This window comes from Triticum aestivum, chromosome 7D (assembly GCF_018294505.1).
Source record: "Triticum aestivum cultivar Chinese Spring chromosome 7D, IWGSC CS RefSeq v2.1, whole genome shotgun sequence".
NCBI classification, from domain to species: Eukaryota; Viridiplantae; Streptophyta; class Magnoliopsida; order Poales; family Poaceae; genus Triticum; species Triticum aestivum.
Window position 1 is genome coordinate 532,535,454 of NC_057814.1, and position 9,894 is coordinate 532,545,347.

The 9,894-nt window shown below is 38.7% G+C and overlaps 1 long non-coding RNA gene across 1 annotated transcript; it reads left to right on the plus strand.

Moving 5' to 3' along the window:
* The first annotated feature begins 2,427 nt into the window (after positions 1–2,427).
* On the plus strand, positions 2,428–9,429 carry LOC123169698 (uncharacterized). Its single transcript, XR_006484924.1, has 4 exons — positions 2,428–3,254; positions 4,064–4,394; positions 4,541–4,678; positions 8,548–9,429. It is a non-coding gene; the product is annotated as an uncharacterized lncRNA (long non-coding RNA).
* Positions 9,430–9,894: the final 465 nt, after the last annotated feature.

Sequence of the window (9,894 nt, forward strand, 5' to 3'; positions counted from 1 at the left end):
AATGAAGATCTAACCCGACGTGTAGATCGTGTCGTCGTCAGCTACCAATCCCATCTTAGCACTGAGTTCACCATGCGGGACCTGCATGGCCACCACTGTCGGAGCTGATTCCCTCAGATCCCTAGATAGGGTATCCCGGTGAGGTGAGTAAATCAGAGGGGAAACATGAGACATGCATATTTACCTAGGTTCAGGCCCTCCTTACGAGGTAAAACCCTATTGTGATTACGGTGTACAAAGTACATGTATTAGTCTTATATAAGATATCGGGGCCCCTAGAGTTACATGAACCTAGTCGGCTATGTTGGTGGAGGGGAGTCCGCCATGTCTTTGGCTTCCTTATCCTGAGCAACAAGGCTTCAAGAGTTTTCCTTCTATAAGTCCCATGGGCCAGCATGACGACCCATGGTGAAACCGGCCTTGGAGGCCTCGGGCCGGCCTACTCAGGCTGACAACCAGAGAGGTACGACACCCTTCACCGTAACACCATCACAACCTGTGTTGAAGCCATTGCTTGTCACGAGGCTATGTGTTTGTTATAGGATCTTCAAGTGAGCGTGGGAGTGGTCACTTCAGATTGTACTGGCATAGTGCAGGACATCCATGAGGAAAAAGGAGGTCAACATGGACTGATCATCAAGGAAATTAGAGCTATGGAAGATGGTGCAGGGGTAACCCCCTTCCGCCATGAACGTCATGGGTCAAATGTGGATGCTCATCCAGTTTCAGAAAAAAAAGTGGATGCTCACAATATAGGAGAAAACTCTAGTTTTATCACCAGATAGGCATGTCTAGTTGCTTGAGCCCCCGTGGTATATGTAAACTCTATGATTGATTATTAAAGCTCGGGTGTGTTATTCTAAAAAAATGTTTTGGAGCATTGGTTTTTCTTTTTGCCCAGATCTCCACGAATGTCATTCCATCACGAAAATCTGCATGCTTGTGGAATATACATGAATGTTTGTTGCCAAAAAAATTCAGAATTTTTATTTTTTTACACTTTTTTGTTACTGTTCCGAATGGTGCATGTGAGCTCATGCTCACAAACTCCATGTCCCACTCTAACAAATCAACTCTCGGGTTGGAAATAATAATTTATATTGATTTCTTCTTCTGTGAATTGAGTCTTCCAAATGATAGACAACTCTACATTTGGTCTTATAGGAATGATAATAGATGGAGCACATCTCTTTAGAATACTACTAGGAAAGGAGCACATGTGTTGCAACGGGGTAATAAAATTATGCTCTTCAAATTGAGTGACCCATAACATAATACCCATAATATACAACCCTCGTTGTTAATTCAAATCAATAATACAGATGTTTGTTGCACTTAATAATTAAACATGCTAATATAATACATTTAATTGATGGACTACATGACCCAAGCTTATAGACCGGTTGTCATGAACCAAAATGAATCAAACTGATTAAGTGGTTGATATGTATAAGGTCAATGAAACCATTGAGAGTGGCAACTACAAGCTCAACGCACCGTGAGGCTTAAGTTCTCTTATTGCAGACATGTGTAGCCAGTGCTACTAACATCATTAAGCCATCATTATTAGGGGTAGTAGTGCATAGTCTTCTTCATAGGTTGTGATTTGTGAAATACTCTCGCAGTACATTGTCTTGTTACACCGTCCTGTGCCGTCGTCTCGTCAAGTCCTAATCGGGAGCAGTGTTCAGCTGATAAGAACTCTACCAGAAAGTAATGGCAATCAAGCTGGCATTGTATCAGTGCATGCTCATAAATCACACATACAGTTGGCCTCTCCTCACAAATATGCAAGACACAGAAAACATGTGTTATCGTTAATTGACTACTGGATAGTTTTGATACAATAAATCAGTATAAAAAAGCACAGGCAAATGGAGAAAATATGAACCTATGGCGTTGCACTCGCTCCTCCTCACTAACCTTGGTGACTTGGCTGTCTTCATCTAAATTTCCCAAGATCTTTTCTGATGGCCCTTTTGGTGCACCAACTCAAAATTACAAGAAATAGGACACCCTTCTGCTTATCGGTCTCGGAATTGGCACAACTCCTTTGGTCAGCATACCGAAGGATGTCCTGAACAACATGAAGTCCAATAAGGGAACGTAATGACTGAAAGTTCTTTCTCATACATGAGTAGAGATGCACAATGCCTAAACTGGATTCAACAGGAGCAGCAAAGCATGGATGACGACGAGTTAGGCAGCACCTTCAAGGGCAACGGGCCAAGCCGAGCATACTTCTGTTGGGTTACCATGGAACAAGCGGCTCGTTTGAATGGTTCAAAGGTGATATAGGTGAAGTTGCTGAAAGTGATGACGGTATACTAGGCAACCGCAACAGTTTCGGTAAACAACAACGTCCCACATAGCACAGATTTGTAGAAGGAAAATAACTTAATCTCTTGCTGTACAGAATGCAATACAGATGCGCAGCTACCTTACAAGTGTGTATGAGGAAGGAGATGCGTGGTCAGCTCTGATTGCCATGGTTCAGTCTCCCCAACATGGTAGCAAGGTTTCTTCTTCTTCTCCCTTCTCACTCCCACTGTTACCTGCAAAAAGTTTCAGATACACCATGGTTGCTTCCTCTCCTGACTGCTACATCACAGATCCGCACACTTTGCAAGGCCAAACTGGAGAAAGGCGCGCTCTGATTTGGCCAGTACCCACGAGAACCCACGTATAGGCCAGTCACATTTGATTAAATTTTGCTTGGCTGTGCGCCTGATCAAAATTTAAGTGACGAATCCTACTTTACATTACACAAAGACACTTAAATTTTCTCCCTGTTTACAATATGAATAGATGGACACCCAATATGAATCAAACAGTGACGAATCATATTGTAAACTCCGCATAAGTCTGCAGGTTTTTTCTACTGTGGATCTCCCACGCTTACAGAAGTAGTCACGGATGTTGCAGTAGAATTCACCTTCTGCTTCCTCCTCTTACCGGCTCTCGTCAGCGGCAGCAGGGGAGAGGCGGCTGTAGCGACGTATCCCGGTCGGACCCGTGCGTGGAGGAGACTTGCTCGGATACACGGCCTTGCCTGACACAGACTCCCCATGAATCGCCCTCCTTTTGCCACATAAATAGGCCTCGAGCCCTCTACGGAAGCATCCAATCTCGCGGTCTGCAATCTCGCCGTTCTATCAACTCCGCCGGACGCCGTGCTCCATATGCGGACATGATGCCGTCGTAAAATCTCGCGGTTCTACCAACATCGCCGGACCGCCCGTGCTCCATCTGAGGTACGCCTGATCTCTCGTGCCAAGCTAAATTCGGTTCTGTCGTTTTGAAGAGCACATGATTTTTGCTGCGTGTCTGCACTCTGCAACCATAGCTGCCATCATCATCATCATCATTACCTTGCCCGTATACGGACAGTCTGCACTCTTTAGGCCTCATACACACTAGAGAGTACTACTTCATAGTGGCGGCTGGTAGTTCCAATATCTGGAGAAAGAACCATGCTATACGTACGACAATTCACGTACGAGGAGCAGATCAACCTGTATATCAGCTGGACTCTAAGTCCAGCAACGGCTGGATGTTGCATCGTACCAAATCGGACAAGTCATGTTCGTACGTGTAGTAGTTTCGCTGGAGAAAGAACCATGCTATACGTACGACAATTCACGTACGAATTATATCCGATGGAGCAGATCAACCCGTATATCAGTTGGACTCTAAGTCCAGCAACGGCTGGTCATCGCTCTTTTGTATATTTTTATTCTCTTTCCTTTACAGTAAAACATACACCATGCTCGCATTGTTGCATCTTGCAATTAGTTCCAGATTTGCTCGTGGGTGTCATTCGAGGTCAGAGTAATTATTTAGGCAGTGTGCCAACTTTAGGCCCCCTCTGTTGAAATCCAAAAATCCAGTAGCTTATGCAGCCTATAAGTAGCTTCTATTGATTAGTAGCTGATTTCTGTCATAATGAATAGCTGGACACACCCACTATTTACATATTATTATAATTTCTCCCTGTTTGGTTGAACTCCATGTTGATTGCACCTTCGCACAATATAAAATATTATTTTGGTTGTTATTGCAGAAAATGAATGACAGCGCTGACTTGACCATTGTTGTGGATTTTGATAACCGACCTTAAAAAAGCCAAATTTTCTGAGTCGGATGTTTTGGAGCCATCACCTACGCCACCAACCATCTCAACATTATCTTTTGGTTTTTGAATGTTTTGAATCGATTACTCTGGTATTAAATAGATGTTGATCCATTGCGATGACCTCCGTTACCAACCAGATCGACATCACCTCCGGTTTCTGAATGTATGCATGAAAGACAAGTTTATTCGATGATGATAAAGCAACCAGAGGAATATGAAGAAATAAAAGTTGATGAAACATACAACTACTTCCCAATAGGTAATTGTTTATGACGTGTACTTTTGTATCTAGCGTCTTAAATGCCTTTTTGTTATTTAATATTATTATTTCTGTATGTGCACGGTTAATCCATATTTACACATGGATTTATTCAATATTCTTTCAAATTATTTTACCTTTTGCAGATTATGCACTGACCAACCATGATGTATGTGCTCATATAGCAATGGAAACATTTTTTGAAAAAACAATTACTGGTGAAGATAGATGAAATATCTGTCAAAAAGCATCGCTAGATGAAAAAGGGGTGGCTAAACGATGATGTAAGTACCCTTACTTACAAGGAGAAGTCCAATTATTGATATCCACTAGTAATGTCTTTTTCAAAATCTTTTTACGTAATCAACACATATGTATGTTGTATAGAGGACCAAGTACATGTTCAAAATGATAGTAAAGTATTTCAGAATCCCTTTGTTACCGCACCGTTAAAAAGGGAGATCAACCTTGGAATACATGAAGATGGTACCTTTATGAAAAAGATTGTCAAAAACTTGTGAAGCATGACATGGTAACATCCATATCCTTAATTAATATGTTCTGGGTTTAATACATATTTATTAGTAATTTTACTAATAATCTTGAAAAAGATTGTCAAAAACTTATGTGAAGCATGACATGGTAACATCCATATCCTTAATCAATATGTTCTGGGTTTAATACATATTTATTAATAATTTTACTAATAATCTTGATTATAGAATGAAAACTTTCAATAAATATGAACAACACACATTGCTATTTAACTGTTGTGAACGCGAAAAATTGTGAGATTAAAATGCTAGACTCATTGTGTTTCAGGTTAGACCGAGATGATCTCACTATTACGGTTGGTTACTACATCATAAACTGATCCTTCGCTTATGTGTATTATTTCCGATCACATATTTCAGCTACAAGGATTACAATATCAATTGGACAATATTAACTTGATAAGCCACAATTGGAAAGACTTCGATGTTACTAAATGGAAGATTACAAAACAACTATGGAAGCCAATTCAAAAAGACAAGTATAAAGCAACACATATGTTCTATACTATTATAAGTAGTATTGTGATCTATCTAGGGTACTCATTTTTTTAATTATACAGTTCACCCCATGGTCTATTATGCTTAAATTCGTGCAATATTAGACCAGATATGCACTATCTTATCCGATTACACATGTATATATCTCTTTTGTTTGAGAAATATATATAGTTGATGATATGTTCATTTTTATGATATACTAATAATTGTTGGTGTTGCATAGGAAATTATTAATTCTTTTAGGTATTAGTTAGCCAGCATACTATTATGTTAAAAACAAACACCGTGGCAATGACTACAATGATTGAACAAAGTGATGATGACATTGAGGGAGATCCTAATGAAATGTTGGAAAGTCCATTTGATAAAATAAAAATCAAAAGCAATAATCTCATTATCTATGAAAATAAATACCAATCACTAATATTTGTTCTTTCAAACACGAGCTTACATGAGTTACTAGGTAAACTTTGTAGCTACATCAAATCAATCGATTCTATAAAGATTTTATTGTAAGTTATTTCAAATTAGTGGTGCAATTGACAACACACATTATCTTATTTTCTTATGAGTTTGGGACAAGGCAAAACCTTGATTTTGTAGTCCCCAAGGTTTTGGACTTGCCCCAAACTCATGAAAAAAATAAGATAATGTTTATGTTTGTTGTCTATTGCACTACTAATTTGAAATGAATCACTCTAAAATATCTATAGAATTGATTGATTTGATGTAGCTACAAAGTCCACCTACTAACTCATCTAAGCTCATGTTAGAAAGAACATATATTAGTGATCTGTATTTATTTTCGACAAATAATGTGCTTATTGCTTTTTATGTTTTTGTATGATATGGACTTTCCAACATTTCAACATCATTAGGATATCCATCAATGTCATCGCCAATTTGTTCAATCATTGTAACCGTGGCTCCGGTGTTTGTTTTCCAACATAATAGTATATACTCGCTAACTTTATACCTAAACGAAGTGATAATTTCCTATGTAACACCAACAATTATTAGTATATTATTGAACAAATCATATATGTTTATCAAACAAAAGCGATATATACATGTATAATCGGACCGGATAGTGCATATCCAGTCCAATATTCCATGAATTTAAGCATTAGTAGACCACGAGATGAACTGTATAATTAAAACAAAATTATTACACATCAATTATTACGTATATTGGTATAGAACACATGTGAAGCTTTATATCATATCTTTTTGAATTGGCTTTCGTAATTGTTCTGTAATATTCTATTTAGTAACATCTAAGTCTTTCCAATTATGGCTAATGAAGTTTTAACTTTCAAGCATGTCCAAGTGATATTTTAGTTCTCATAGCTGAAAATTAATTAATGATCAGATTTAATACACACAAGCGAAATTTCATATAATAAAGGATAATAAATGATGTAGTAACTAACCGTAATAGTGAGATCATCTTAGTCAAACTCGTAACACAATGAGTCGAGTACTTGAATCTCACTCTTTTGCATTCGCAACAGCTAAATACCAATGTGTGTTATTCATATTTATTGGAAGTTCAATCTGTAAAAGACAATCAGTTAAACTATGAATAACAATGTATGGAACACAAAACATGAAAATTATGTATATGGATGTTACCATGTCATGCTTCACATAGTTTTTGACAATCTTTGTCATAAAGGTACCATGTTCATATATTTCAAGGTTGCCATCCTGTTTTAACGGTCCGTTAACAAAAGGATTCTCAAAATATACTTTACTATCATTCTGGACATGCACTTGGTCTTTTATACAAAGTTTGACCAAATTTATATATTGAAAAAAATATCAGCATTGTCTACAATGCTTAAGTTATATACCAAAAAGGCTTTCGCCCCGCTTTATAAATAAAGCAAACCGTCCAAGAGCACACATACACGGACTAGTCCAAACACACACACCCAAGTCTCACAAGAGGAAGTACAATAGGTTCTGCTGAGGGCACAGTTTAAGTTATATAGTATGAAATTTAATTTCATGATGCATCTAATGAAATTAAATTTTATCTAATAAACATATGCATTTTGTAACGTAAATGTTGATTTTTTTCCCTATAAAGTTGTTCAAAATTTCCAAAGTTTGACTTCAGACAAATTTTATATGGAAACTAAAAGGAAACCGAAGGAGTACCAATGATGATGAGAATAAATGATGTTTATTTTTTTAAATAGAACCTAGCGGAGAGCCTGTCCGGCCGCAGATCACCATGTTAGGTTGATCTCTCTCCCGTTCGAACCCAACGGGTCGAACGGGCCCTTGACTCGCGCCCTGATCGGGGGCGTCCAACCAAACCATGGTTGGTGGGCCCTGTGACCCGCGCTATATAAACAGAGGTGGGGGCCGGGGCACGACTTACGAGGTTAATCGCTGCCACAATCCCCACCTACAATCCCTACCGATCTAGGGTTAGCGCGGTGCTCACGGGAAGTTCCACCACCTCGCCCACTCTCCGCCATCGCCGTGCGCCCCAGCACCACGATGGCCTCCGGCTCAAGTTCATCCACTGCCGGACAAGGTAGGTTCACCGGATCTACTAGCCTACTCCGATCCAAAGAATCTATCAATGGTATCAGCCAGATCGGGCTAGTTGATTTCGGTACAAAGAAACAAACACAGAAAAAGTCTCTGAAAATGCAAAAAGAATTTTTTTAGAAAATAAATGTTCATGAATTTTATAAAGAAAATTAATAAAGTTCATGATTTTATATTCGGTCATAGAAAAGTTTCTGTAAAAAGTAAAAAGTTCGTGAATTTTTATTCATGTTTTTCCGCTGCGTAAATAATTAATGCTCTTTTACAAAGAAAATAAAAGTTTACATAGTATTAAGTTTTTAAGAGCATGTTAAAGTGATTATTAAAATGAATATGATTATGTTATTTTTATGACCAACGTTGTTAATAACATGATCATGTTTTATTATTGAAATTTAAAGGTGCATTTATTTCTAATTTTTGCCCAATGGTAATATAGATTTAATTGCATAGACAATTATATGTTTAATTTGACCAACGTTAGATTAATGCATATTATTGTTATATTGATGTCACTTAAATTGTGATTTCAGGAGGCTTTCACTTGATGAGTTGCCTAAAAGAAGTTCCGACACTCAGAGGTGACAACCACACTGAGTGGAGGAAGAAAGTTGAACTGGCGTTTGTTTGTGCTGATCTTGACTGGGTTGTGGAGAAACCACAGCCGGTCAGACCCACAGAGCCAGTAAGAGAGGCCACTGATGATGATGCTGCATGGGCTAAAAAGAAAGGGGACTATGCTCCTTTGGAGCAGTCCTACCTCATAGATAATCAAAAGTGGGTCAATGCAAATAAAAAATGCATGGCCTTTATAAAGAACACCATTGAGAGCGCCATTGTGGGCTCCATTGCAGAGTGCACTTCCGCAGGGGAGTTGCTCTCAAAGATAAAGAACCAGTTCACTGGCTCTTCAAAGATATATGCCACCCAGGTGTTAGAGCAACTGGTGACAGAAAAATACACAGGTGGTAGTCATGGCATAAGAGAGCACATCCTCAGGATGAGCAATATGGCAGCAAAGCTTAAGCCCATGGATGCGGATCTGGAGATCAAACCAGCGCTCCTGGTCCACCTTGTCATGGCTTCACTACCCAAGGAGTTTGAAGCTTTTGTTGTGAACTATAATATGTCACCTGGAACATGGGACGTTGAAAAGACAATAGCAATGTGTGTTCAAGAAGAGGAGAGACTCAAAGCCTCACATGGTGGTACACTCAACTATGTGCAGGGTCACAAAAGAAAGAATTACAATCAAAACAACAAAAGTTCTCCTTCAAAGCCACAAGGAAAAGTTACCTATCAGCATCAGCGTCAGCAACAGCCTTTCTCAGTGGACAAAGACACTTGTCTCCACTGTAAGAAGACCGGGCATTACAAGAAAGACTGTCCTGTTTGGCTAAAGTCGATCATGGCAAAAAGAGGTAACAATATAGTTTCATTTGTAAATGAATCCCTGTATGCACAGTTTTCAAAATCCACTTGGTGGATTGACTCAGGAGCAACTGTTCATGTTGCAAATTCTTTACAGGGATTCCATTCGACGCGGACTACACTAAAAAGCGAAAGACGCATTGAAGTGGCGAACGGAGTTGAAGCAGAAGTTGAAGCTGTCGGTGATATCTCCTTGGAGTTAGCTGATGGATTCAATCTTCTACTTAGAGATGTTTTATTTGTTCCATCATGTCATAGAAACTTAATAAGTGTTTCTTGCTTGGACAAAGATAATTATGAGTGTTATTTTGGACATGGCAAGTGTGCCATTTGGTTAAATAATGCTTATGTGGGTGATGCTTTACTACATGATGAGCTTTATTTGTTATCACTTCGTGAAAAAGTTTATTCCGTTTGCAATGTGAAAGAACATGTTTTTGCGTCGAATA